Consider the following 15755-nt stretch of genomic DNA (forward strand, 5'->3'; position numbering starts at 1 on the left):
GTCGGCTTAGCACACCCAATCTCTTGGAAGCAGATTTTACAAGAGATGTAATATGATCTTTCCAAGATAAGTCCCGAGTAAATGAAACCCCAAGCATGTTCAAGGATGATGCAGGATTAAGCTGAATATTATTAAACATTAGTGGGTATACCTGTAGAAGATTTTGTCGGGTTGATAGGTGTAAGAACTGAGTCTTAGATGCATTAAAAACAACCATATTATTTTTACCCCAGTCAGAGATACGAGCCAAGTCAGACATTAGGTGTCCCATAGCCTCATCCCTTGTTTGTTGACGTAACTGTTGAGATGGGCGTTGCGGGAACCGAATGGAAAGGTGAAGGATGGAGTCATCAGTGTATGAGTGGATAGGGTTAGATGTACAGCTTAGAAGATCATTGATGAATAAAAGGAAGAGAGTTGGTGATAGGACAGAGCCCTGAGGAACACCACTGTTGATAGATCTAGGAGAAGAACGATGGCCGTCTACAACAGCGGCTATAGAACAACCAGTAAGAAAGCTAGCGATGAAGACACAGATAGAAGGATAGAAACTGTAGGAGGGCAGTTTGGAAATTAAAGATTTATGCCAGACTCGATCGAAAGCCTTTGAGATGTCAAGTGCAATGGCAAAGCTTTCGCCAAAGTCCCAAAAGGAGGATGACCAGGAGTCTGAAAGGTAGGTGAGAAGATCGCCAGTGAAGCGTCCCTGACAGAACCTGTACTGATGATCGGAAAGAAGGTTGTGATAGGAAAGATGCCTTAAAATTTTTCTATTGAGAATTGACTCGAAAACTTTTGAAATACAGGACGTTAAAGCAATTGGACGATAGTTAGTGGGTTGGGAGTGGTCACCCTTCTTTGGGACTGGCTGAATGAGAGCAAACTTCCAGCAAGAAGGAAAGGTACAAGTTGACAGACAAAGGCGAAAGAGTTTGCCTAGGCAGGATGTAAGCACAGAAGCACAGTTCTTGAGAACAACAGGAGGGACCCCATCAGCCCCATATGCCTTGTTAGTACTGAGGCCAGTGATGGCAGAAAATACATCAACTGAAGAAATTTTAATGTCAGCCATGAGGAAGTCAGAGGGGGGAAGTGATGGAGGAACAGCACCGGAATCGTCTAAGGTGGAATTGGAGGAGAAAGTCTGTGTGAAGAGATCTGCTTTATCAGTAGAAGAAATAGCTACAGAACCAACAGAGTAGAAAAGAGGAGGGAAGGATGATGAGGTAAAGTTGTTAGAAAGATTTTTGGCAAGGTGCCAGAAGGAGCGGGAAGAATTCGAGTTGGAGAGTTGAGAGCATTTAATATGGATGAAATTATTTTTAGTAAAGCGAAGAACAGACTTAGCACGATTCCGGGCAGAATCGTGAAGATGATGTGATTCAGGGGTGGGTTGGCTCCGGTACCTTTTGTAGGCCCTCTCCTTGTTGCGGACAGCATTAGAACAAGCGTGATTAAACCAAGGCTTTCTTGCATTAGTCAAAGGATATGAGAAAGGAATGTATGCTTCCATGCCCGAGAGAATAACCTCTGTAATGCGCAAGGCACACTCAGATGGCTCCCGGCCATGGAAGCAATAATCATTCCAGGGAAAATCAAAGAAGTACTGCCTGAGGGCCTCCCAGTCCGCGGCTCCAAAATGCCACAGACGACGTTTCCCTGGAGGGTCCACAGGCCGTACTGGAGTGATAGGACAGGTTAAGGTAATAAGGTTGTGATCGGAGGAGCCCAACGGAGATAAAAGATTAACAGAGTAAGCAGAAGGATTAGTAGTGAGGAAGAGGTCAAGTATGTTGGAGCTCTCTCCAAGGCGGTCAGGGATACGGGTAGGGTGCTGTACAAGCTACTCTAGGACATTAAGGATAGAAAAGATGTAGGCTTGTTCACCAGGTGGATCCGTGAAAGGAGAGGAGAGCCAAAGATGGTGGTGAACATTGGAATCTCCTAGAATGGAGATTTCAGAGAAAGGAGAAATGGATAGAATGTGTTCCATCGTAGAAGTAAGATAGTCGAAGAATTTTTGATAGTCAGTAGAATTAGGGGATAAGTAAACAGCACAGATATATTTAGTCAGAGAATGACAGGAAAGCCGAAGCCAGAGTGTAGAGAATTCAGAAGAATCGAGTTCAGGAACACGAGAGCAAGATAAGTCGTTGCGTATATATACACAACAGCCACCTTTGGCTTTGAAATGAGTATAGAGAAAGTAGGAGGATACAGAAAAGGGTTTGCTGTCAGTTGCCTCAGACAGCTGAGTCTCAGTTAGAAAGAGAAGGTGAGGTTTACAGGAGGAGAGGTGGTGCTCAACAGAGCGAAAGTTAGAGGAAAGGCTGCGAATGTTGCAGAAATGAAGAAGAAGAGAGTCAGACAGTGGTTCCAGGCACCTCGAGTCATCACCGGGAGAGGGGCGGATGGGGGCATTTATGGTCCCCCCCAGCTGGGGACTCCGAGGCTTGGTGAAGAGCCGCTATTTTGGTTGAATTTTAAATAGGAAGTGTAGTGTGTACTGTGCATGTAGTTTGGTGTAGATAGTTAGAGAAATTTGTACTGGAGAGCATGCTGGCCTACTCTCTGTGTAACTGAGACACTGAAAAAGCTCAGCAAAGGGGGATGGTCAGGAACTAGTCCTGAGGGCTGATGAAACGGAAGCTCCAGCACTCCCTGTCATCAGCTTTCCATCCACCTCGGGAGTACTGCCCTGCTCGACTGGTGCTACAGTCTACTCCTCCAAAAGTGTTCCCTCGACCTCGCCAGGATTCGAACCTGGAATCTTCTGATCCGTAGTCAGACCCGTTATCCGTTGCGCCACGAGGCCGGTGTGTGTGTGTGTGTGTGTGTGTGTGTGTGTGTGTGTGTGTGTGTGTGTGTGTGTGTGTGTAGTCTACTCACGTATTAGAGCCTAAAATATGGATATTTTTATAGACGAACCTGCAGGAGAATTGGGTCACGTAAGTAGTATGAACAACATGCCTGAGAGGTGGTGACCGGGAACATGTATTATCAGTTAGGGAGGTGACTGCCAACGAGTGGCTTTTAGTTATTGCGATTTACCTACATATTCTACAGTTTTCCTGTTCATTGCTCTCCACAGTCAGCTTTCCCTACACACTGCTATCAAGCTCCCCCCCCCCTTTTTTTTTTTTCAGTCCAGGCAATCACTTTCATTCTCTTCACATCCCTTCCATCTATCAGTACCATACTTAATGTGCTGAGTAATACAAAGTTATGCTACTCCACACTGACTTCATTTCGCTCATGCTTAGTCGCCCCCTTCTCTTTCTCTCTCTGCGTATCTTCTCCTTCCTTACTCCACATCTCACTCTACCAATTACAACATTTCTTTTTCACACAAGATCCGAGTAATACAAAGTTATGCTGCTCCACACTGACTTCAATTCGCTTATGCTTAGTCGCCCCCTTCTCTTTCTTTCTCTGCGTATCTTCCCCTTCCTTACTGCACATCTCACTCTACCTCTTCTCCTCCCATCACTGCTCACCACATTCCCAAACTACGCTTTTCCTCCTAACACACCTCGTTATTCCTTTATTCCCCACACTACTGCCTCACCAATCTTCCCTGCTGTCAGTCTCAACGCTAACCCCTCTCACAAGGCCGTCCCTCACCACATTCCTCCACCAAACCTGTCACCAACATCAGGAGGCCATTTACCAGATCAGTATTACGCAGCTTCAGTGCTTTATGGGCCCACGACTAGCGGGCAATGTCCCTCTTTAAAGGTAGTGACGGTAGTGGTGTCACCATACATTCACCCACCGACCCACTTACTGTATCTAACTATTAATAGAGCATGTGTGTGAGCTGGGAGTAGGGCAGTGAAATGGGGGGAAGGGGGGGCAATGCGACCCCTTACGGGATTAAGGCGTGGCAACAGATATATAGATAGATGATGACAGGAGGCGGGGGAAGGGTAGGGCATGGATATGTGGGCCAAGGTTAAGGGGAGCACAACTCAGAAAAGGTTGTGAATAGCTGTCGTAGCGAGTCTTTGTGCTTTCTGTCCGTGGATCTGGACCATAGGCCATGTCCCAGAACCGTCCGCTATTACTATTTAGGAAGTAGTAGTGGTTAATACCGCGAAGGTGGACTTACGTAGAAGCCGGGAACAGTAAACCATCACTATGTTCACTGGAGCAAGCATGGAGTGGACTGAGCTCGCTTTCGTTAGATCAGCTTTATATTCCTCAGCCATGACTTCTTTGCCTCACTATCTCATGTTAAGCAGTAATAGTCGGGCGTGAAGAGGGAGCAGTGAGAATTGCATGAATTATTGGTGTGCGGTAGAAGCAGGACGGCTAAGTAAGGACATCAGTGCCTGGAGGTCTCTCTGTTGGTGCCACGCCTTGCAGGAAGCAGCACGTCAGACAATAGACATAGAGGCAGATGGTAAACTTAGCAACACTCACGCCACCATAGTGCAACTATCCTAGTTGTTCACTACTTTTCATTCATTATCCTTGTCATTTGTTACCTCGACCACAGGGTGAGGCTGTGTCAAAGCTTCGGACTGCTTTACCACATGCGGACAACTTGCCCCCCACAAAATGATGTAAGGACCGAATATTTTACTTTGCCCTGTGATTATGTCCATCGATCAGCTATTCTAAAAGCGAATAGCTAGTTCATTCTTGTCTGACCTTCAACCCGTCCATTAAGTTTGCTCCAAATCTGATCAGAACTGATTAGGTTGATCTTACCCTGTAACCTTGACCTTTGACATGCTATTCTCAAAGTCCAATCTCACATTCCTGGGTGATCCTCAACTTAATCAACAATTTGGTTCAGTCGAATAAAAACTTTTTTAAAACTTAGGGTTAAGTATTTCAACTTTCCGTGCGATCCTGTCTTTCTCGATGTATTATCAAATTCAGTGTCTGTCATCTCTGTTTTACCCAAAACCCGTCCACAGAGTTTGGCTAAAATAAGGGGAAATGCTGAAATTGACCTTGCCAAGGGACCATGACCTTGACCTTGCCTGTAACCTTGAGTTCTAAATAATTATCCTCAAAATCACATCCCAAATATCCAGCACTACAAAGATTCCGTCTACAAAAATAACTATAAATTTGGTGGAAAAAGTAAACTAATTTTATCATGCAGTTTTGACTTTTGACCAATTGTTCTCATTAACAAATAATCAACCCCTCTGTGTGGATATGTTTATGAAGTGTTATGATCCCCCAAAAGTAGAGCACCCCACTAGTTTTGATGACGTTATTGCATTAAAGTGGTTTCCTTTCACTGATATAAAGAACTACACAATGATCTGCTTAAATACATTACATAATATTCACGTTTCATTTCTATTGCTTGGAACAAATTAACAGTGAAGTATCCTATATTTATATTACTCTCACTCAGTGTTCCATCCTTTGAAAGGTGGTATTTTGGCGAATATACCGGTAATGTGCACACCCATGGTTGATCCTCAACACTTCCACCAAGTTTAGTCCAGAGTCTCCTAGCCAGATGTTTTACTTATTCCGTTCACACACTGACACACTCGGGTTTAACTTGGACCTAACCCTGTGACTTTGACCTTTGACCCACTACTCTAAAAATGTACGAGCAATTACTTTGCTCTTGCCTGACCCTCAGCCCTTGCACTAAGTTTGGTCTAGATCAGTTGATAACTGTTGAAGTTCTGCTTTCCATGTAACTTTCACATTTGACCTATTGTTAAAAAAATCTCAACACTTTGATTGATGCTAAGACTTCCCATCACGTCTGGTTAATCCATTTTTGTGTCTCTTTCCCTAAAGAGAGAACTGGACTACCGTACGCATTTTCAAAGGTTAATGATGGGGGAGCCCCAAGGTACGAACCTGTAAACTTTGTTACTATGAGCCAGTAGGAGGAGGGTGGTACCGGTACACTTAATATCTTCACATCGGAACCCTGTGCATTTTTGGGTTAAATATGATCAAATCTTTATTTGGTAAAAGTACACACACACACACACACACACACACACACACACACACACACACACACCAAGTGAAATTAAATGACGCTGTCCTTGGTATTGCAAAGATCTGGTGTAAGAACAAAGGTCCCATCTTTTTAGGACTCCCGTGGGCCTCGTCCATTTCCATAACCATCATATCTCCTTAACACTGAAGGACACAGATGCCAAGTGAACACTGTAAAATAGTTGGTGGAAAATACGCTGTGGGATAGAAGAACATGTGCATTCTTTCAATATCTTCATTACTAGTGGGTTGATTTGTTTGGAAATTGAATGTCTTGCCAGTTGTAGCTTGGTGTTTTGTGGTAAGATGCCAAGAATTTGCGAATAAATTTGGGAGAAAAGCAATAACATAATTCCCTATTTCGTTGCCCGTCATCTGTCTGTCCCATACCATACGCGGATGAGACAAGAGATGACTGTGGGATATTTTAATGACGTCCTATGAGCTGTTGAACTCGTATAGTTATTGTCTCAGAAGTAATGATAGGCCAACCAGTGCATTGAAGAGCCCATGTGTGATCTTAGTTAAAGAAAGTGGTGTGGGGAGCAGAGACCCAATACAGCCACTAAACTTTCTCCTGTTAGGTTACAATGGGAAATAAAGAACAGTCGGACTAAACTAATATAGAGATGATAAAGAATGTGTATAAATTTTCATATATTATAGTGCAATATTGTGTGACTCCCTTACGTTGTTTTATAATGGGCTTCTTGGCAGTACAAAAGGAGACCTGGGGGGGGTGTGGTGGTGGTCTTTGTTGTGCAGTAGAACAGAAACACACACACACACACACACACACACACACACACACACACACACACACACACGCTGGTGCAGTGGTAACGTTCTCGCTTGCCAACTGGTGGACGGGAGTACGCGCCTCGCTCAGGTTGCGAAAAGTTTCACTGACGAAGTGGGTGGTTACTGTCCTCCTTGAGCAAGGGGACGGGTGTGTGCATGTGTGAAGGCCACAGCCTTGCCCTTAGATCGGACTATATGAGCTCCCAGCTCCCTTCCGGGAGGGTAAAAGCTGACAATCACGACCATCAAGTGATCCTGACCGACCCGGTGAATTACACACACACACAGAAAGAGAGAGAGAGAGAGAGAGAGAGAGAGAGAGAGAAACCCTTACCTTATGCAGGGAAGAGCCAGTTCCCTGTGAGTGTGCCTTATGTTAACATATAGGGCCATCTGATGAGTCAAGTGGAGGGATGCTGTTCCTTCTGATTTCCTTCTTTTATCGAATTCAATCTAATTACTCTTTTTCTTCATCTCTTATTGCCTTTGTATGTGACAAGAAGAGGAGGAAATGAAACAGAAAAAGAAAAGAGAGGAGGAAAATATTTAGGAGTAGGGAAAGTGGAAGGATAGGCAGAGGAATAGAAGAGATATAAGTTGTGGTCTGCTGGGGTGAGGCTTTCCCATCTTCTGCGTTGCTTTAGTGGTGGCCGTGCAGCTTACCTCAAAAAATGAGTCGACTTCGGTGGCATGCGGCATACCTCACACGTGCAGGATATTTAACAGTGTACCTTGAAGTTTTTTGAGTAGCATCATCACGCAATTATTATGTGATTTAATGCCACCTATTATCTCCCATCCACGCCCCAGAAGTTGAGCCTAGAAACAAAAGATCATTAGCTACTTTTGGCAAATTTATGCACTTCCTGATTCACTTACCATGGTATTAGCACTCAAGGAAAGCTCGAACCTGTCTAGAAAAACGATTGTGATGCTAAAATCGAATACACTCCTACAGTGGCTAAGGGAAGAGAGAGAAAGATAAAATAAATTCTCGCAAGAGCACGCCACATTCAATTAATGACTTATTTTTTTTTTTTTATGCGAGGAAGAAGGAACCAAAGGCCATGAGCCTGCAGTAACAGTTCCCTCCAAGAGAAAAACAAAATACAATAGAGAGCCAAATTCAAGATCCGATCATTTTGAGATGCCTGGACACACTGCGTTTGAAAGACTGCAGAGCATAGGCAGCAGGAAACACAGACAGAGGGAGACAGTTCCAGAGTTGACCTGTTGCATAAATGAAAGACTGGGAGTAACGGTTAACTCTTGCATTAGAGAGTTGGACAGAAAAGGGATGAGAGTTTGCTGCCAGACGGGTGCTACGCGCCCGTCGTAGAGGTGGAGGAATGCAAGCAGACAGTTCAGAGGAGCAGTGACCATTAAAGTAGCGATAGAAAAGAGATAAAGATGCAACAGTGCGGCGAAGAGACAGAGGTTGAAGGGAGTCAGTAAGAGGAGAGTTAATGTGACAAAAAGCCTTTGACTCCACCCTATTGAGAAGAGCTGTATGTGGGGAGCCTCCCCACGCATGAGAGTTGTACTCCACACAGGGGCGGATAAAACCCCTGTATAGAGTCAACAATTGTGCAGGGGTAAAGAAAGAGCGGAGTCAGCTTAGCACACCCAACCTCTTGGAAGCAGATTTTACAAGATGTAATATGATCTTTCCAAGATAAGTCCCGAGTAAATGAAACCCCAAGCATGTTCAAGGATGATGCAGGATTAAGCTGAATATTATTAAACGTTAGTGGGTATACCTGTGGAAGATTTTGTCAGGTTGATTAGTGTAAGAACTGAGTCTTAGATACATTAAAAACAACCATATTATTTTTACTCCAGTCAGAGATACGAGCCAAGTCAGACATTAGGTGTCCCATAGCCTCATCCCTTGTTTGTTGAAGTAACTGTTGAGATGGGCGTTGCGGGAACCGAATGGAAAGGTGAAGGATGGAGTCATCAGCGTATGAGTGGATAGGGTTAGATGTACAGCTTAGATCATTGATGAATAAAAGGAAGAGAGTTGGTGATAGGACAGAGCCCTGAGGAACACCACTGTTGACAGATCTAGGAGAAGAACGATGGCCGTCTACAACAGCGGCTATAGAACGACCAGAAAGGAAGCTAGTGATGAAGGCACAGATAGAAGGATAGAAACCGTAGGAGGGCAGTTTGGAAATTAAAGATTTATGCCAGACTCGATCGAAAGCCTTTGAGATGTCAAGTGCAATGGCAAAGCTTTCGCCAAAGTCCCGAAAGGAGGATGACCAGGAGTCTGAAAGGTAAGCGAGAAGATCGCCAGTGGAGCGTCCCTGACGGAACCCGTACTGACGATCGGAAAGAAGGTTGTGATAGGAAGTATGCCTTAAAATTTTTCTATTGAGAATTGACTCGAAAACTTTTGAAATACAGGACGTTAAAGCAATTGGACGATAGTTGGAGGGTTGGGAGTGGTCACCCTTCTTTGGGACTGGCTGAATGAGAGCAAACTTCCAACAAGAAGGAAAGGTACAAGTTGACAGACAAAGGCGAAAGAGTTTGCCTAGGCAGGGTGTAAGCACAGAAGCACAGTTCTTGAGAACAACAGGAGGGACCCCATCAGGCCCATATGCCTTGTTAGTACTGAGGCCAGTGATGGCAGAAAATACATCAGTTGAAGAAATTTTAATGTCAGCCATGAGGAAGTCAGAGGGGGGAAGTGATGGAGGAACAGCACCGGAATCGTCTAAGGTGGAATTGGAGGAGAACGTCTGTGCAAAGAGATCTGCTTTATAAGTAGAAGAAATAGCTACAGAACCATCAGAGTAGAAAAGAGGAGGGAAGGATGATGAGGTAAAGTTGTTAGATAGATTTTTGGCAAGGTGCCAGAAGGAGCGGGAAGAATTCGAGTTGGAGAGTTGAGAGCATTTAGTACGGGTGAAATTATTTTTACTAGAGCGAAAAACAGACTTGGCACGATTCCGAGCAGAAACGTAAAGATGATGTGATTCAGGGGTGGGTTGGCTCCGGTACCTTTTGTAGGCCCTCTCCTTGTTGCGAACAGCATTAGAACAAGCGTGATTAAACCAAGGCTTTCTTGCGTTAGTCAAAGGATATGAGAAAGGAATGTATGCTTCCATGCCTGAGAGAATAACCTCTGTAATGCGCAAGGCACACTCAGATGGCTTACGGCCATTGAAGCAATAATCATTCCAGGGAAAAACAAGGAAGTACTGCCTGAGGGCCTCCCGGTCTGCGGCTCCAAAATGCCACAGACGACGTTTCCCTGGAGGGTCCACAGGCCATACTGGAGTGATAGGACAGGTTAAGGTAATAAGGTTGTGATCGGAGGAGCCCAAAGGAGAGAAAAGATTAACAGAGTAAGCAGAAGGATTAGTTGTGAGGAAGAGGTCAAGTATGTTGGAGCTCTCTCCAAGGCGGTCAGGGATACGGATAGGGTGCTGTACAAGCTGCTCTAGGTCATTAACCCGTGGCATCCCGTCGACGTACTTCCACGTCCTCACGTTATGTCACTGCCAATCCTGTTGACGTACTTCAACGTCCTGCAATTGCAAGGTTCATAATTTCCACAATTTTCAAAATTCGCGCGAGATTTTCGATTCGCCCACGTACCCAAGCCTCCCCTACCTGCCGCCAGGCGGGCAGCATCCCAGACCCCGCATGACCTGCGCTCACCCTTGTCTCGGTCACTCACCTGTTAGCAGTGACCCAGGTCAGACATGGCGCGTAAAGGTCTCTCAGACGACGAAATACAATCCGCCCTGGATGCCTTCACTGGAGATAGTGATTCTCAACTTGATGATGAAGTTGTGGATCGAGATTATGTGCAGCCTGAGGAGGAAATAACAAGCAGTGATGAGGAGGTCCCTTCGCCCCGGAAAAAGCGGTATGTCATGTATCGTAAGGCAAGGGAAGGCCAGCCTGCACCCAAAACACCTGCATGGACCTCTCTCCATCCCCTAGAGAGAGATTCTGATGAGGACGAGGATGAGGACGATGACGATGACGGTGGCTTAGGACGTGATGTTGCCTCATGGTTGGGGAAGGAAAATATCTCACCCCGAGGATCAGAAGGTGGTGTGAGAAGGCAAATAAAGTATGACCTAGTGTTTTGTCTGGGGAAGGCGAAAGTGGTGTGGTAGGAGTGCGGGGTGAAAGTGGTGTGAGGGAGGCAGCACGAGCACGTGGTGCACGTAGGCCTAGGGGAGAGGAGGTGGAGCCACTCCCCAGCACGTCTTTCGCCATACAATATTCCCAAACTTCCTCCACACAGCCCCAGGATGTGGGGAAAGGAAGGAAAGGGAAGGGAAAGGGTAAAGGAAAAGGGAGAGGGAAGAGAAGTGCGAGTGATGAAAGGCGCCGCTCTCCACCTCCCCCACCACCACCAATGTTGCGTTGTGCCTTCAGCCATGTTTCAGAGAGTACCATAACTTCCTACACTACTGAAACTGTGTGGGATGGCGATATGACGCTCAGTATAATGGTAAGGCCAGTCAGTATGTGCTAAGTCTTATATAAACTTGAAACGGGTGTAATGTTTGCAGGAAAGTAATGTATAAGTTGAGAAATAGTGTAAGTTGAACGAAGTGATATGAAAACTACACCCACTGTATAAATCTGCGAAAATATGACGCTCAGTATAACACTCTGGTCAGTAAATATGTGATAGCAAGAATATAAAGTGGAAACGGGTTTAATGTTAGCAAGAATAAAACGTATAAGTTGAAAAATAGTGTAAGTTGTAATAATTGATGTCACGAGTACACCCACTGTGTAAATCTGTGAAAATATTATGCTCAGTAGAACATTCTGGTCAGTAAGTATGTGATAGGAATTATATAAAGTGGAATTTGTTGTAATGTTAGTAGTAAGGTAATCTATAAGTTGAATACTAGTGTAAGATGAAACAAATGATATCGCGATAACACTCACTGTGTAAGTACGCGCTAATATGACGCTCAGTTGAATCGTAAGGTCTGAAATTATGTGATATCAATTATATCAAGTGTAAACATGTGCAATGTTAGTGGAGAATTATTATATAAGTACAAAAATAGGTTGTAAGTTGAAATAGTAGTCAGAGCGACTTCACCATGTGTGTTATTATGCGCTATTATTACGCTAAATATTTACGTAAGGCCTGAAATTATCTCAAAACAGTTCTATAAAGTTGAAAAGTTATAATGTTATTAGGAAAGTATTATGTAAGTAGAAAAAACACAATACGAGTTGAAACAACAGTCACAGCGAGTTCACTCACTACGTAAATAAGCGCTAACATTACGCTAAATGTTATCGAAAGGCCTGTGAATACGTAAAAAAAGTTCAATAAAATGTAAAATGGTATAATGTTATTGTAGAAGTATTATGTAAGTAAAAAAAATTATATGTATCATGATTTTCGAATGTTAGCGATTCATCGTGACCAGTCTGCCCGATTTTGCTTGTTTTGCACGATGGTACAATGCTTATTTCAGCTCTATTTTTGTATAAAATCCCCAATTTACTCTTTTATCACATGTTTTTATGTTTGTAATAAATACATATCTACTTACTTTCATTGGTTTCCCGGACTTATAATACCATAGAAAACGTTAGAGGCTCAGACCACCTACAGAGAACACGGTGTCAGGTGTGACCAAGGCATACCTGTTTAGGGCAATTATGGACCCCAAGGAACAATTTCTTTGTGACTGACCATTGTTTCTGACCAAAAGCGAAAGTTTTAGCAAAAAAAATTTGGGTCCAAAAATGGTCGGGATTGGGGGGTAACATTGGTGAGAAAGTGGTCGGGACGGGGCGGGTTAAGGATAGAAAAGATGTAGGCTTGTTCACCATGTGGATCAGTGAAAGGAGAGGAGAGCCAAAGGTGGTGGTGAACATTGAAATCTCCTAGAATGGAGATTTCAGAGAAAGGAGAAATGCATAGAATGTGCTCCATCATAGAAGTAAGATAGTTGAAGAATTTTGGATAGTCAGTAGAATTAGGGGATAAGTAAACAGCACAGATATATTTAGTCAGAGAATGACAGGAAAGCCGAAGCCAGAGTGTAGAGAATTCAGAAGAATCGAGTTCAGGAACACGAGAGCAAGGTAAGTCGTTGCGTATATATACACAACAGCCACCTTTGGCTTTGAAATGAGTATAGAGAAAGTAGGAGGATACAGAAAAGGGTTTGCTGTCAGTTGCCTCAGACAGCTGAGTCTCAGTTAGAAAGAGAAGGTGAGGTTTAGAGAAGGAGAGGTGGTGCTCAACCGAGCGAAAGTTAGAGGAAAGGCCGCGAATGTTGCAGAAATGAAGGAGAGAGTCAGACAGTGGTTCCAGGCACCTCGAGTCGTCACCGGGAGAGGGGCGGATGGTGGGGGCATTTATGGTCCCCCCCAGCTGGGAACTCCGAGGCTTGGTGATGAGACGCCATAATTTTTGACTTCTGGAAAAGGAAGTGTAGTGTGTACTGTGCATGTAGTTTGGTGTAGATAGTTAGAGAAATTTGTACTGGAGAGCATGCTGGCCTACTCTCTGTGTAACTGAGACACTGAAAAAGTTCAGCAAAGGGGGATGGTCAGGAACTAGTCCTGAGGGCTGATGAAACGGGAGCTCCAGCTCCAGAGTAACTGGTAAAGCACTCTAACTTTGACAGGAGTGAGGCCTGCTCATGAAGGTGCTGGTTTCCAGCAAACTTAGAAATTTCCGACGTTAGACAGTTGATCAAAAAAAAAAAAAAAAAAAGGGAAAGTGTCAAACATTTTCTAGGATAATGGTCCTCTTTTGGAGTAATTTTGCAACTTCCACTAAATTAACCATATTGGCTCAACACAGAGCATTCATTGCAACCTCCCTGTTGCAATACATGGCTTAAGCCTTTTTTACTGTCATTCCCCACACAAATAACACCATGTTACACAGTTTAAAAAAATGAAAATTTAACTCGTTCACAGTTCACTTTGCTGGGTAAGTCCATTGTCTCCATGCACGAAGCCAAGAATTAGTCTTTCAGATCCTTAGATCCTTAATCCATTAGAACTTGGTCGGCTGGATCGAGGGTTTATTATATATATAATATATATACTGGGAGGGTATTAAGCGTACCGCCCTCCGCCTATCAGCCCATAGTCGTGAAGCACATAGGTCCCTACTCAGGGTTCCCTACTTTATTAACTTTTGAAGATTCCCAGTTCCATCCTATATTGAGGACACTGGCCTCCAGTGGGTTAAAGAAACTGATAGATTTGCCAGTCATTAACCCATTGGATCCCAGAGTTCCTGGGCAAGGCATTGTACTGGGAGAGTACTAAGCGTACCGCCTTCCGCCCATCGGCTCATAGTCGCAAAGCTCATAGGTCCCTACCAGGGGGTTCCCTACTTTATTAACTTTTGGAAATTCCCAGTTCCATCCTATATTGAGGAAACTGGACTCCAGTGGGATATTATTTTATAATCCTGCACTCAGAGAATACTTTAATATTTATCCTATATCATTTCTCAACCAGCATGACAACCCACTCCATGTACACTACATCCACTTGCATAACCACCTCTCTCTCTCTCTCTCTCTCTCTCTCTTTCTCTCTCTCTCTCTCTCCATGTTTTAATCTGTTTATATACAAATACTTTTCAACTTCATCTCTTATCTCATTACTTCCCTTCTTATGCTCTTTCTCCTGTCCATTTCTGTATTAGTCATATTTAGTTACTGTACCATTCTTTACCCTATTTATTTACCCTATTTATTTATTTATTGCCGCATTAATGTGCCGTATTAACCCCTCAAACTTGGGGGTGTAGCATGCTGAGCCCTTTCTTGTATGCGTTCTTTTTTCTCAAAAGTAGCCAGTTTCCAGCCAGTCATAGTGCCGGAACTACAGCACCAAGAACTTTCAGAGGTCATAATACTCATCAGTCCTTTTTCTCATCATTTCAAGTGTCCCCGGGTTTCTAGATGGAGGTGTTGTGGAGGCGAGAGATGGTGATTAGTGGTAACTTTTGGGATCCCGCTAGGCTGTCCTTATGCGCGAGGAAATCTGCTTAAGGCACGCAGAAAGCCAAGCGCCTGCCTCGCCGAAGACGGGATTCCCTGCCCACACTCGCTCATACTCCTTTTTGCCCCATTGACACTACTATCCACCGGTGCCTGCCACTGCCACAAGAATGAAGCATCATGTACTGTACGTGTGGCAACTCAGTTTATTCTCCTATTATTTTAGCTTTTCCAGATTGACATTGTTCTCTGTGCTATGTGGGATGAGAGAGAAAAGAAATTCCAAAGTTTATTTTAACATTACTTGCTGTGACAGATCACGTTAACTTTCCTAGGAGTACATTTTCTGTGTTTTGTAAGATCACTTTAGTTATGGTATCCCTGAGGTCTTCTTTTCATACATCCATAGTTTTCTTAATTTCTGAAGCACTTACTTAACTAATTTCTTACTTCAGAATATCTCGATAGTGTAGTTTATCTTAGATGGTTCATTATTACCCCTTTGCACTAATCTCAGTGACAAATTTTATCGTTGTATAAACTATTAAGGCGTGTTTTGATCGTACTGAAGTTCGGTTCGTGGTTACCGCTCGCCACCAATCTCCATAGCGTAGTCGTAGGTACTTGTAGGGAGATAGGGAGGTCGGTTGTAGAATGTCGGAGCACTGCCAGAATAAAGTCGTGAGATGTAGTGTGGCTCGAACTTGTCGCTGCTTATTGCACGGTGTGTCGTCGGCTCTCTTTCTCATCTTCCCCCTTTTTGTATCATAAGTGAGGTGAGTTACAGAGCAACTCTGGGGTTACAGAGTTTATTGTACAGTTATATCGAATTGTGATTTACAGCGTAACTTAGAGTGATGGTAAGCCTCCTAGGTGACCCTGTCTCCTGCCTCCGCCCCGATTGTGTTCTTGGGCCCTCTCTAACCCCTTCAGATCTGAAGGGAGTCTCTCCAACATTATAATTATATAGCTTGGAGAGGATGT

The 15755-nt window shown here is 44.0% G+C and overlaps 1 non-coding gene across 1 annotated transcript; it reads right to left on the reverse strand.

Moving 5' to 3' along the window:
* Positions 1 to 2742: 2742 nt before the first annotated feature.
* Positions 2743 to 2815, reverse strand: TRNAR-ACG (transfer RNA arginine (anticodon ACG)). The gene has a single exon. It is a non-coding gene; the product is annotated as a tRNA-Arg (tRNA).
* Positions 2816 to 15755: the final 12940 nt, after the last annotated feature.

Source organism: Coenobita brevimanus, chromosome 6, assembly GCF_032717465.1.
Source record: "Coenobita brevimanus isolate Jiangsu-jjx chromosome 6, ASM3271746v2, whole genome shotgun sequence".
Taxonomy (NCBI): domain Eukaryota; kingdom Metazoa; phylum Arthropoda; class Malacostraca; order Decapoda; family Coenobitidae; genus Coenobita; species Coenobita brevimanus.